The 13,301-nt window shown below is 31.1% G+C and overlaps 1 long non-coding RNA gene across 1 annotated transcript in view; it reads left to right on the top strand.

Annotated features, from left to right (window-relative positions):
• LOC131423241 (uncharacterized) overlaps window positions 1-13,301 on the top strand; it is a 67,362-nt gene that overhangs the window by 18,357 nt on the left and 35,704 nt on the right. The gene's annotated exons all lie outside the window — the stretch shown is intronic.

Here is a 13,301-nt window from a genome sequence, read left to right as displayed (position 1 = left end):
TCTGATTGCTCCTGTTCTGGTTTTCTCATATCCAGGCTTGACCTTTCACTTTCTAGAACCAGTACCTCTCCTTTCCTCTCTCCTCTAGTTTCTCAGGCCAAAAAGATAGTAGCATTTCTGTAGAACTTCATACTGCTTATCACATAGCAACCATAACATGTCCTCTGACAATAGATAACCAATAAGTAAGTGACCAGAAAATGACCTTCATCCTTCCATGTATAAGCTCTTATTGAATATATGCTTTCATTGATTCTGGTAAAATTGTTAATTTTTGGTTTTTACTGGAAAAAATTTGGTAATACAAGTCCAAATTAATGCCATGTATAGTAGCATTCCAACTTGTAAGTAAACATAGGAAACACTATGTAGAAAGGTAAAATAAATGCCATAATTTTATTATTGAAGTTTTCATCATTGATGATTTGGAAACCAAACAGAGACAGGATTGGTGAAAATATTGGTATGCACTTTTCAGTTGAAAATGTGAAGCCTTTAAAGTTTACATGACAGATCTATATTTATCAATACTATACAAATCCATGATACATCACTGAGCAAAAAGTAAAAACAGATTAATAAATAAAAAATAATGTATAATTCCAACAGTGTAAAAAAATCATATGTATATTACATGTACATCAGTGCTTTGAGAGATGTACAAGAGAATATTAAGCAGTGTTAACAATGAAAATTTATTTATTTCATGGGATATCTGGAAATACTTTTATCTTTTATTATCTAAACCTGATTAAATATGTCACTTTACAAACACAATACTGCTTATGAAAAACTGTATCTTAATCTTCTTTCCTCCACCTTTTAAATGCCATTCCCAATTCTGAAAGCACCCTCTGTTTCTACCTATTCAAACATCTCCCTTGAGGAGGCCCAGCTGAAATTACATTCTCTCTAGGAAGCTTGATGTATTTGGAGCACTGGAAAAACATCTTTATCTCTTGCTTCTTATTTTTGACCAACTCTTCAACTAGTCAGACATAATTTATCTCTCCTTTCTCCATAGATCTTGTAGACAGATTTTAATTAATAAAGTTAAAAGTATCATCATGATTTTACCAGAATAAATAAGCATAGAAAAACTGAATACTTTTTCCAATGTTAAAATCTGATCAATAGGCCACCTGCAATGGTCATAGATCACTTAGAGGGTCACAAATAAAGAACAACAAACATAATATTCACTTGATTGCAACAACAACAGAAAAAAAATTTGAGGCTGGAAAAAATATGGTTAGATGTAGGTAAAAGTTTCTGGTCAATTGAATAAAGTTACCATGACAATAATAAGCAATAATGACCAAAAGTATGATCACTAGTAAGTTAAAATGGTCGTTCTGAAAATTTCAAATATAATTGTAGCTCTTAGTAACTAACTTATGAGATATAAGAGAGGAATTAAGCTCATTTTGTATTATACCAAATCCAATAATTTTTCTATCCCCATCATGCCACTTAAATATTTAAAGACAGGTTGAATTTATTTTAGAAATGATCTTTTTCTCCAAATTTTATTTTTTGACTGGCACATAATACTTGTACATATGAATGTGGTACTGTAGGAGGCCTTGATTGATGTATGTGTTGTGTAATGATGAAATCTGAGTAATTAGCATATCAACAACCTTAATTATCCCCTGTTCCTTTACTTTCCCTAGTTGCCAGTCATCAATTTTCTACTCGTAACTTCTATTAGATCAACTTTTCTTGTTTCCACATATGAGTGATCACCTTCTCATTTTTTTTCTTACATACATGACAATAGTGGAGTGCATTACATTCATAATTATCCATTCACAGCACAATTTTTTTGTAACAGATAGACATCCAGTTTTTCTTATTTTTACAGTGATATTTTTGTCATGGTTAAGAAGTCAAGATATGAGTATTATTTATTATGTTCATTATATTATAATATGCTATTGCTTTATTTCCCACAATTATGCATGTGTTCCATTTTGCCTCAGTGTTGTTCCTAGGATGTCCAATAAACATCTAACAGCTTCAACATTATTTGTTTAAAATATCTTTTTTCCTTCCACTGAATCACAGTAACATTTTGTTATAAGTCAAATAGTTGAATTATGTGAATCAATTTATAAATTATAACTATTTTAATGTTCTTATTTGCCTATTCTTTTCCAAAACCACTATGTCTTAAGTAACATGGATTCTTTAAAAAGTACTGAAATCTGGTAGTATAAATCTTCCTGTTTCCTGCATACCTTCTCCATCCCTTCCTTCTCCTCCTTGAGGATTTGCTATTTAAAATCATTACCATTTTTATATATACTTATACAATTCCTTTCTTCATTTTCACAAAAACTAGTCTTCTAGAAGTTTTAGGAGAATTGTACCACATATATAGAGGATGAATGAGAGAGGAGATTCAGTGTCTAAAATTATGTTGAGAATTTTAATCCATAATGGATTTATTTTAAGTTTTCTTTACTTTTACTTAGTAATGTTTTGTAATTGTTGGTTTATATCTCTTGTATATTTTTTGTTTATTGTTACAAGTGGTTTTAATATATTGATCTTGAATTCAAAATCTCCCTGATTTCACTTACTAATTTTAACAAATGTTGGTATATTATTTTGAATTTACTATTATATAATCATGTCATGTCTGCCAAAAGATTGTCCTGTTTCTTCTTTTCCAATATATGTACCATTTATGTTTTGTTTTGGCTTACATATTGACTAAGGCTGCCTCTAAAATAGAAATAGGATTGGTAACAGTGGAGAGTCTTTCCTGAGTCTTCACCTTTTCAAAACATTATGGAAGCATGTGGCTGTTTTATTTTTAAATTTAGAATGGGTAATTGAAATTTTTCAAGTTTTATGGGAGCATCAGTTTGATGATTATACGTATTTATCATTTATTCTGTTAATATGATGAATAACAGTGGTTGATTTTTAAATGTTCTGTCAACTCAGTCATTCTATATTTGTATATCTCGTTTATTAATTTTTTCATTATCACATTTTGTTTCATGTTTATGTATTTTCATGTCTTGTTAGCTTTTCATTTCCTTGTTAAACTTTTTTTTTTAATTTTTATTGTTGGTTGTTCAAAACATTACATAGTTCTTGACATTCACCTTCTCATTTTTAAATGGGGAATTAAGACATTTAGTTGATTCTGAATAGCCATTTCAAATTAAAGTTAGTTCCTTTATTTTATCAGTCTTAGATTGCTCCTGACAATGATTCTGTCAAAACTTTAGTGCATTATAGTTCTTCACCAGCCAGTGTTCCTGATTACAAATAGAGAAATTAGAGCTGAATATCTACAGTATAAAATGATTCATAATTGGGCATCACACAGATCCAACAAATATAGCTTCTTAACAGAGTTCAGAAAGTGGACTTCAGGAAATAAATATAACACTGAACATGCCAAACACAGACTTTTCAGGATAATGGGAGTGCTACTTAGATCATGTGTGATAATTTGACTCCCACTGAATATTCTTATCTCTGTGTCTAGACTCTGTCTATTGCCACCACTAGTTTATGACCACATTCACTAGATTTAATGTCCTGGAATAAATTTTAAATTCATCTTGCATTTATGACTCTTAATTTGTATCTGAAATTATAGGTGGATTATTCAATTAACAAAATGTCTAAAATGTGTCAATATTCTTCATATTGGTTTCATGGAGAAGAACTTGAATTTTCTAATCAAAACTTAGGAAATTATAGTGGATTTTTTTCAATCAAGAGGACTCTATTATTATATTGTGAAAAGAAATTTTCAACCTGATCACATGATTAAACATATCAAATTTCTAATACCTACATTTTCCACATTCGTACTTATTTGATCCCATCTCCAAATAAAATTCTTGTAAAAATTACAAGTATTTTTAATTTAAAATCACATGTAAAACTCTTGCAAATGTTACATGAAATATTAAGATTGTAAAACTTTATAAATCATACATAAATGTAATTCTTATTAAAATCTTACAAAGTTTGATGCTAACTTCTTCTCCTTGTGTCATAGAGCTATTGCCTCAGCTTTAGTGAATACAAAGAAATTATTATTAAGAGACTTGCAAAAAGGGAATCAGAAGAAGTTATATAATCCCTCCTGTCTGTAATATCTGTGGCAGTGTATTAGCAACAGCAAGGCTTCGTAACAGGTTCTTCTTAAGTAAATGGTGTCATGAGCCAATAGGTTGCATGGTGATGAATGGGGACCCTGTCTTTGGTAATGAAAGGATGCAGCTGAGAATCTTGGAATCTAGCACTATTTTATCTTAGTTCTCATTGTCCAGCAGGACACCAGCCCTTAACCAGAGGTACTGTGATAGCTGAGCTTGAACCTTAAATATGCACATATGTAGTATGTTAAAAACTTGACCTGTGATCCAATTCTGCCATCTCATCTTTCATGATTATAAAAGTACCTATCCATCTTACCCCACCTTATGAAGTTGTCTGAGTGCTGGAAGCGAAGTCCTGTGGTTGCAGCTGTGTAATGTTGCACAACTTGTGGCCTGAAATTCTATAACTTACCAGAATTTTTATCTGAGCTGTTTGGCAATAACATTTTCTTTGATTCTTCTCAGACATGAGTCTATAGGTAATCAATCTTAGAGCAGTAAATCCTAAAAATAAATGTAATTTAAAGCATCATACTGTACATAATAAATACAGTTAAATTAATAGACCTGTAAATTTTCTTTATTATGGTGTCCATATCAGTTTGGTCTTTGAGGTTTTGCTAGCATTATATAACTGTTCGGGAAATCTCTCTCTTTTGATCTTATGAAAATATTTGTAGAAGAATGGATTTATTCACTCAGTGTTTGCCAGAATTTTCTATGAAGCCACCTGTGCTTGGAAATTCCATTGTGGGAAAATTTAAGACTACATGTAACCAATCTCTTATTCAACATTTAATTATATAATTATTCCTATTTTTAATTGTATGCGTGTGTGTTTGTTTGTGTGTGTCAGTTTTGGGAATTTTTTTCTCAGAGAGTTATCTATTTTGTTGAAAAGTTGAAAAATTTTAACACAAATTTATTCACTATAAATTTTACAGTTTTATATATCTATTAGATATGAGATAGTGCTGTCTTTTTTATATTTCTTATAATGATTGTCTTTTCACTTTTGAACAGACTGTTAAGGGCTATTAGTCCAAATATTCTTGTAAAATAATTAGATTTTGCTTTGTAGTTCCATTGCATTATGAATTAGTTTTTTTTTCTTTTGCTATTTATTTTCATTGAATTAAAATAGTTCTATTTTCATTTTATCTTTCTTCATTCATGGATTATTTAAAATACACATTCTAATTTCCAAACTTATGAATATTTTCATTGTTTATATTTTCATAGACCCACATACTTTCATTGTGATTAAAAAATATATTTTATAGACTTTCAGTCTTTTGGTATTTGTTGAGACTTTGTTTATGACCACCATATAATAAATATTTGTAAATGTTACAGTTATGTTTATAATGAATATTTATTATGCAAATACTGGGTTAATTGTTATATAAATGTTAATTAGGTATATTTGTTAGTGCTATTATTGAAATCTTATATATCCATATATATAAGATATATATATATATATATATATATATATATATATATATATATGCCAGGTATATGCCAGGTATGAAACTTTATGTTAATATGTCCAATTTTAATTATAACTCTGACTATTTTTTCTTGTGGTTTTGTCAAATTTTGCTACATATACATTTGATCTATAAATTTATAATATATAAGTATATATTTAAGGGAAAATAAATCTTTGTGATTTTATTTTTGTGAATTGAGATTTTCATAGCTTTCAAGTTTTTATTTATTCTTAAAATGTTTTTGGATCAAAACTTTACTATTTCTAATAATAATATAACCACATCTTCTTTAAGATTAAACTCGAACAATTCTGTCTTCTTTTACTAATATATTTGTATATTTATGTTATGTATATGTGTGTCTTGCATAAAACAAAATTATTTATTTGGTTGTTCATTTTTAAATACACTCTGAAATTTTGTCTTTTCATTGGTGCATTTAGACATTAAGAAGCAATAAAAACTGGAAGGAAATGGCATCTTTAAACATTTGGGGAAAGAGAAATGAGAAATGACTTGGCTAATCTCAAATAAAAGGATATATCAATTCTATGGTAGGTGGATGGCTAACTATAGAAGAGAAGGTGGAATGTCATTGAAACTTAAAAGCTTCTGCTTAGAAACTTTTGTGATCATAGTGCCTGGCAATAATTATATGGCTGTCTAATTTAATGGGGTTTCAAAGTGCAATCTTTTTTTTTAATTTTTTTTTATTGTTGGTTGTTCAAAACATTACATAGTTCTTGATATATCATCTTTCACACTTTGCTTCAAAGTGCAATCTTAGCATGTACCCAAAAAGAAAAGCCCTGGGAATATTGAGGTGTTAACAGTCATGCTTACCAGTGAGCCAAGAATAAGGAGAGTCTAATTCTGCTGAAGAAGTCAAGGAAACTACAAAAGGAAGTTGTAGCTGAGTTGAGACTCATTGAATGACTATGAGCTTGAGAGAAAGAGAAAGAGATAAGAAGTCTACTCTAGGATTATACTAGAAATCTGATTTACATTAAACTTGGAATATAAACAAAATGCTTAGAAAAATCTTAATATTTTATTAATAGTAAAATATAAAGTGTAACGGGAAAGGACAAAAGTCTGCTTAGCCAGTAATCAAAAAGAGTATAATGAAAAACTTTAGCTGCTACACCTGGATATGTCCTGCAGTCCATAGAATGCAGTTGATAAATGATGGTGTGAAGTAAGATGGGGTAAGGAAGGAGTGGTTCCATGCATGGCTTAGTTTTGGCTCAAATGTGCAGTAAATAAGTTCTATGTAGAAGACAGCAAATAGAAGTAAAACAAGGGTGAGAAAAAGCAGGTGGCTAGTTTAGATTTAAATATATTCTCTTTATGAGAAATACCAAGTTATATTGTTCTCCTCTTTTAGCTTTCTAATGAAATGACACATTCACAAAGTTTAAAATGTTAACTGTTTTAGACCAAACATACATATCATTTTAGCCTCAAAAAGTATACATGTTTTAGAAGAAACAAGAAAGACAATGAATATTTATTCTTTAATGTTAATAATTTATATTACTATCATGAGTATAATGATTCTCTTTTTTCCTTACAAGTCTTAAGAAAATATTTGAACACTTCATTTAAAAAGTCTGTAGAGCTGGGTATAGTTGAACAAACCTGTAATCCTAGTGGGTCAGGAAGCTGATACAGGATTGTCAGTTCAAAGCCAGTCTCAGCAACTCAGTGAGGATCTAAGCAACTCAGCAAGACTCTGTCTTTAAATAAAATACGAGAAAGGGTTAAAGTTGTGCCTCAGTGATTAAGCAACCCTGGATTCAATCTCTAGTACCAAAGAAAAAAAAAGTCTCTAGAATCTGTTTTTACCTTATATGATAACCACTTATATATGGAGTTCTGACTCTGCCTGGAATACATGGTTATTATAATATGGTAGACACATAAAGAATTTGAAGTTTAAGAATAGACAGATGAAATTTAGCATGGGTTTTAATTCTACTTTTATTTGCCATTATAATCATAGGGCCTTAAACAGTTCACTAAAATCTTCTAAGATACAATTTTCAACATGCAAAGAAAGCAAGATATTAACATAATATATTTTAATGGTGCAATGTACTAATAGATGAAAAAATGTTGTAGCACAATTTATGTAATTAACAAATTGCATGTTTTTCCTTCACCAAATTCATTAATCATCTTGAAAATTTGTCAATCTTCATACAAAATGAGAAAGTATATCCTATATATCTCACAAATTAAGTTATTTTTTAATGAACTGAACTATTGCGAACAGAATTATTCCAACTTCAGAAACATACAAAATGATTAATTCATTTTTTCTTGAGATCTCAAGGACAAACTAAATAAAAGCACATTAACAAGCACTGTATTATGACAGGAAACAAGGATAAATGCCAAAATGGTAGATATTTTATATCACATTACTGTGAGACAGAATATGATTTGTTTCCCAGAAAGGAATATGAGGAAAATTCCATCAAAGACTATTATACATTATATTGCACTTTTTTGTATATATTCCATCATTTTCAATACTGGAAGGTCATAACTTTTAGATGAATTGCAATAATTCCATAGGAAAATCTAATTGAGATATGCCTCATTAGTGTTTATATTACCATATTGAGCTTGTGCTCTACTTAAATGAGATTTTCTACATAAGCAAATACTATAAAAAAGAGTAATATTTTCACTCCACAAATAAATTTATAATATTGTATCACATGGGTCAAATATTAGCAAATGAATAGAAAATATCCACTAAATCCACATGGACAGATTAAATATGACTAACATTATACAAAGAGCACAGAGTGTCATATGAAGAGAATGATGGCAATATTTGTATGACAGAAAATAATGGTGAAAATAGATCCACAGATTTTGTATGTACTTTAAGAGTGGACAGATGAGATTTAGCATAAGAAAAGTACTAATTATTCCATAGAAATCAATTGCATGAACTTTTGTATGTTAGTAGAATGAAAAAACTCGTGAGTGCTTTTGTGCAGGTAATTTCAGATGTTAATGTTGATCCAGCAAGATGTTTTGGGTTAAAAAGTTTCAGGGCACAGTCTACACATTATGTGTGTAGAATTCCAAAATAATTTTCTAGAATAAATTATTCTTTAATATATCATTTCTCCTGTCTGTAAAACCTTTTTTGATCTGAAGAAAATTATCCCAAGGCTTCGCTACATAATTTTGTTGCCTTTTGTGCTTCATTTAATCTCCACCAACAAACCTAGTAAAAGACATTTGTTTGTGACATTGATAGATTGTTCACAGAGGTGGCCTTGACCATCCTGTCCAACTGATAGTAGGTGGTTTGACACTCTGCACTGTTGATGGCTTCCCAGAGGATACCTTGTCCACCTCTCTGTTGGGAACTACCATTAACTTATTACTTATTTTTCTTTTCAAGGTATATGGCATTACAATGCATTAAACGTTCCTTCTCTGAATAATACCTCTGCAGAATAATATATGCCAGCCTTATGTTGCTAAGGAGCATAAATATAGCTTGTTTTCCTGAAACTTGTAAGAGTGTTGTGTGTAGCCTGAGAGAGAGGCTTTGGGACCAACTGTTTCTTTTACCTCTGCTGTGAGAACAAATAGCCTGTTTTGTCAACCTGGATTTTGGTGTACAGAATAGCCTTGTTGATTGTGAGTGGATATGTACTATGAGAAATACAGAAAACAATTTTGTCTTAAGGTACTAGGATTTTGTATTGATTTGTTATGGCAGTAAAACCAATTATTCTGACTGATATCAGCCCTGCACCAAATTAGAGATATTTTAGAGAAGGACTATCCAACTAAGCTCCTAAAATCTGGCATACAGAGAGTGCTCAGAAAATAATTGTTTTGCTGACTCAATAAAATAGTAATTGTTAATTGATTAAAATAGTACAATGGGGTTTATCTCAATCAACGTATTGACAAAGGAAGTCAATAATTTCTATTCTTCAAAGTTTATTTAATTTAGCTAGAAAACACAAAATCTGCATTTTGCAATTGGCAGGTTGATATTACTATTTAAATTCAGATAAAAGAGAAGTCATTTGGCACCAAGCCAAGGAGAATTTCTTTCCTGAACTAAAAGTAGAAATGAAATGGACATAGGTAATCCATAAGACAAACAACATTTGTACAAAGGGAAGCTTATAAGCAAGAAATTAGAAGCACAAATCAGAAAAAAATGAATTTTTATACAATAAAATTTTAAAAAAAGAAAAAGAAGAACACTGTAGAAAAAGAAAAATAAGACTAAAGTAAAAAAAAAATAACTTCATCCTGCTGATTCATGATTCATTATTTTTAGAGTCATATGAACTCTCCATTGATTATACAGAAGGATAAGTTGGAAATCTAAACTTTACACAATTCTTTCCTGTCCATGTAGTTCTTTTTCTTATTTGTCCTAAGTAGTTATACATGACAGTAGAATGCATTTTTTGACACATCTTACATAAAAGGAGTATGACTTCTTCTGATTGTACATGTTGTAGAATCACACTGGTCATGCAATCAAGTATGGGTAAAGGATCTTAGAGAGTGAACTTGGGCTTTAATTCTGAAGTCTGTCTGCCTGGGTTTGATGGCAAGTTTTCTGCTTGTTAATTGTACATCCTTGGAAAAGCTAATTGTCATCTCTTTTTCTCTCTTTTCAGAGAAATGGATTAAATAATATTATAGGCCTCATAAGATCATCATGGGACTAATTTAAAAATTCAATTAGAAATGCTTATTAGAGAAGTCAAGGTGGGGGGGGGGGCGGTGGCAGTTGGCAGCTGGGGTTATGGCTCAGTGGTAGAGTGCTCACCTAGCATACAAGAGGCACTGGGTTCAATCCTAAGCACCACATAAAAACAAAATAATGTGTCCACCAAAAACTAAAGATACATAAATAAATAAATATTTTTTTAAAAAGAGAGAAGTTAGGTACTTTTATATATTCATCATTCAAGAGGACTAAGGTTACCAGTATTGATCAAATTTAAACAAAACAAAGAAAAATCCATTTGCATTTTTGAAAGAATTCAACCAGAAAAAAAATAGTAAGAAATCAGCTCAGAGCAGCCCACCCTCATCATCTATATGCCATGCTGGTATTTTTAAATCTCAGACATCCAGGGAAGGTTTCTGTATCTTGGCAATTGGAACTGTATGGATTCAAGAATTCCTCCCCAAATTTGTTCTTTTTAGGGGATCTTTATTGAGAAAATTCAAAACTCCCTGCAGAAGATTATGAGAACCAACAGCTCTAGAAAATCTCTTGTTCAGCTGATTAGCTTTGCCACCTAGTCATTTTATTCTTACACACGTGCTCACACACTCATTCTGAAATGGTCCTCCACTGATCCCTTATTATGCACTAATTTTCCAAATTACTAAAATAATAGGCAGTATTAGCACAATTACATGTGTTTATAGTGCTTCACATGATTATAATAATCATTTTATCCTGCCACTAAAATATTAATAATGTAGCAATTATAAAAATCCTTCATTAGTATTAACTTCACAGACTACCAGAGAACCCTGGATCATACAACTCAGAAAGCTGACAAAATGACAAGAGAAAACTACTCTGGATGTCTTCTTTTCTACAGAAAGTTATTTTAGTGGTTCAGAAGGAAAACATATGCATGCTAACTCACTGAAGCTAGCTGTTCAAGTTCCCCCAGGGAGGCAATTTTTTCATGAAACAATATGTCTATTATTAGTTCTTTACTTTAGCCCTTAGTAAATACTACTTATTTTGTCTGCATATCTTGACAATGACTTCTCCCAGCCACCCACTGAGACAATCATTGCCACCATTCAGACATACAACAAACTAAGGTTTTATTACTTTAATTTTCCAAACAAATTATTCCATGCTAAATTACAACACATGGAAATAATTCTTAAAAGACAAAGAGAAGACCAGATTTTGCATTTTTATTAAGTGAGCTAGGCGTAATTTCAAATAATGGATTATATTAAGTATTGTCCAAATTCACACATACATGTGACTGAGTATTTTAGTTAGCTCAAAGTTTCTTGAACTCTTTTTGAAATTAAATAGAGAAAACTATGCAAATTATCCTGATCCTGGTATTTTATAGTTGTAATAGTTGGAAATCACAAAGTATTTGCTTTTGAATAGGTGTATATATGTTTTGGAATTTAAAACATGTAGATACACACATATATATCATAACAGTAAAATCTCTAAATCCAAGCTGTAGAATGCATCCTTTATGTTTACTGCTATAGTTGCAAAGTAGTCTTACTAATATTGGAAGAGTGTGTCCTACAAATACTTGATTTGAATTTTCATAGAACAATGTTAAATTAAGTACAAGTCTACTCTGAAAGTGAGCAGTGGGAAATTATACTAACATCAAAGATCTTGAAATAGGAAATGTCCTTTATAAAGTTTCTGCATTTCTCCAACACTTTCAGGGAAACGAAACAAACCTGGAAGAAGATGGCAAAACATGGCGTCCACTTTCAGTTTGAAGAAATTGGAAAATTTTTGTCTAACCATTATCATTTCCAGTCACATTAATTTTCCCACTGTTTTAAGAAGAAGACTCAGTTTTCGAAACAAAACAGTGGGAACCTATTAGGATAGCAATTCAAATGCCACCCAGCTGAGTAATGATCTGGTTGTCGTTACCAAACCTATTATTTCATGGTTACTCAGGGAATAATGTCACTTGAAATTATTATATCCTTCAGTTCACTCTTAGATGGACAAATGCCACCATTGAAACATCATCACAGTGTTACCAGTTTGTCCTGAGAAGCTATTGAATACTTCAATGGCCTCTTCATGTTTAATGAAAGATTGAAGAAAAGAGAGAATGTTGTTTGTCCCATAAAAGCAACTGATTACTGCTAATTTTCACGATGCCCCTGTAGTGTCCGTTTGGTGGTCATTTCAATAAAACTTAGAGCAGCTGGTCCCAATTTTGGTTATACAAGAAACCACCGGGGGAGCTCTTAAAAATATATATTACTAAGATTTAACCCAAAGCTACTGAATAAGGATCTCCAGGGGGTTATTCTCATTAAGTTATATTTAAGTATGTTCTCTAAATAATTTTTTTGCAGCTGTCAAGGAATAGCCTTTGGGATATATTGACTTGAAGGATAGATTTTTGAAATCAGCCTCAAACACCAGTTCTGATTATTTTTATCCAGACAGTCCTGATTAAGTTAAAATATTTTTGAACTTTTTCATCTGTAAACTGGAGATAATATCCTATTTAAGTTGCTGTGAGGATTACATGAAAAACAGGAGGAGCCTGTCTACAAGAGCTCATAGCATACAGCAGGCCTTCAGTAGATTGTGAAAGAGGTAGGTAAGTGTTCACCAAAATCTATTTCCTCTTGTTCCTGAGCACAGAATAGATTTTTTCCCCACCCACTTTATGGTTAGTTGTGATTAAGTTTAAGTCAATGGAATATAGCAAGATGAAAGGGAAACCCCTCCAGTCTTGGGCCATGAAAAACCTCCACAGTGAACCATGATGATTGTTTTCTATTGTAGCAGACTAACTAGGATAGGATATCCTGTGGCAGGATAATCTATAGAATGACCTTAGTATTCACACAGCAATTCCACAAGATGAATCAAAGGAGGGTTCCTGAAGGACCATGTGGAAGG

Source organism: Marmota monax, unplaced genomic scaffold (assembly GCF_021218885.2).
Source record: "Marmota monax isolate L192 unplaced genomic scaffold, Marmota_monax_Labrador192_F-V1.1 WCK01_AAM20220418_F8-fsc00036, whole genome shotgun sequence".
Taxonomy (NCBI): domain Eukaryota; kingdom Metazoa; phylum Chordata; class Mammalia; order Rodentia; family Sciuridae; genus Marmota; species Marmota monax.
The sequence above is the reverse complement of the archived record's forward strand: the minus strand, read 5'-3'. Positions and strand labels throughout refer to the sequence as shown.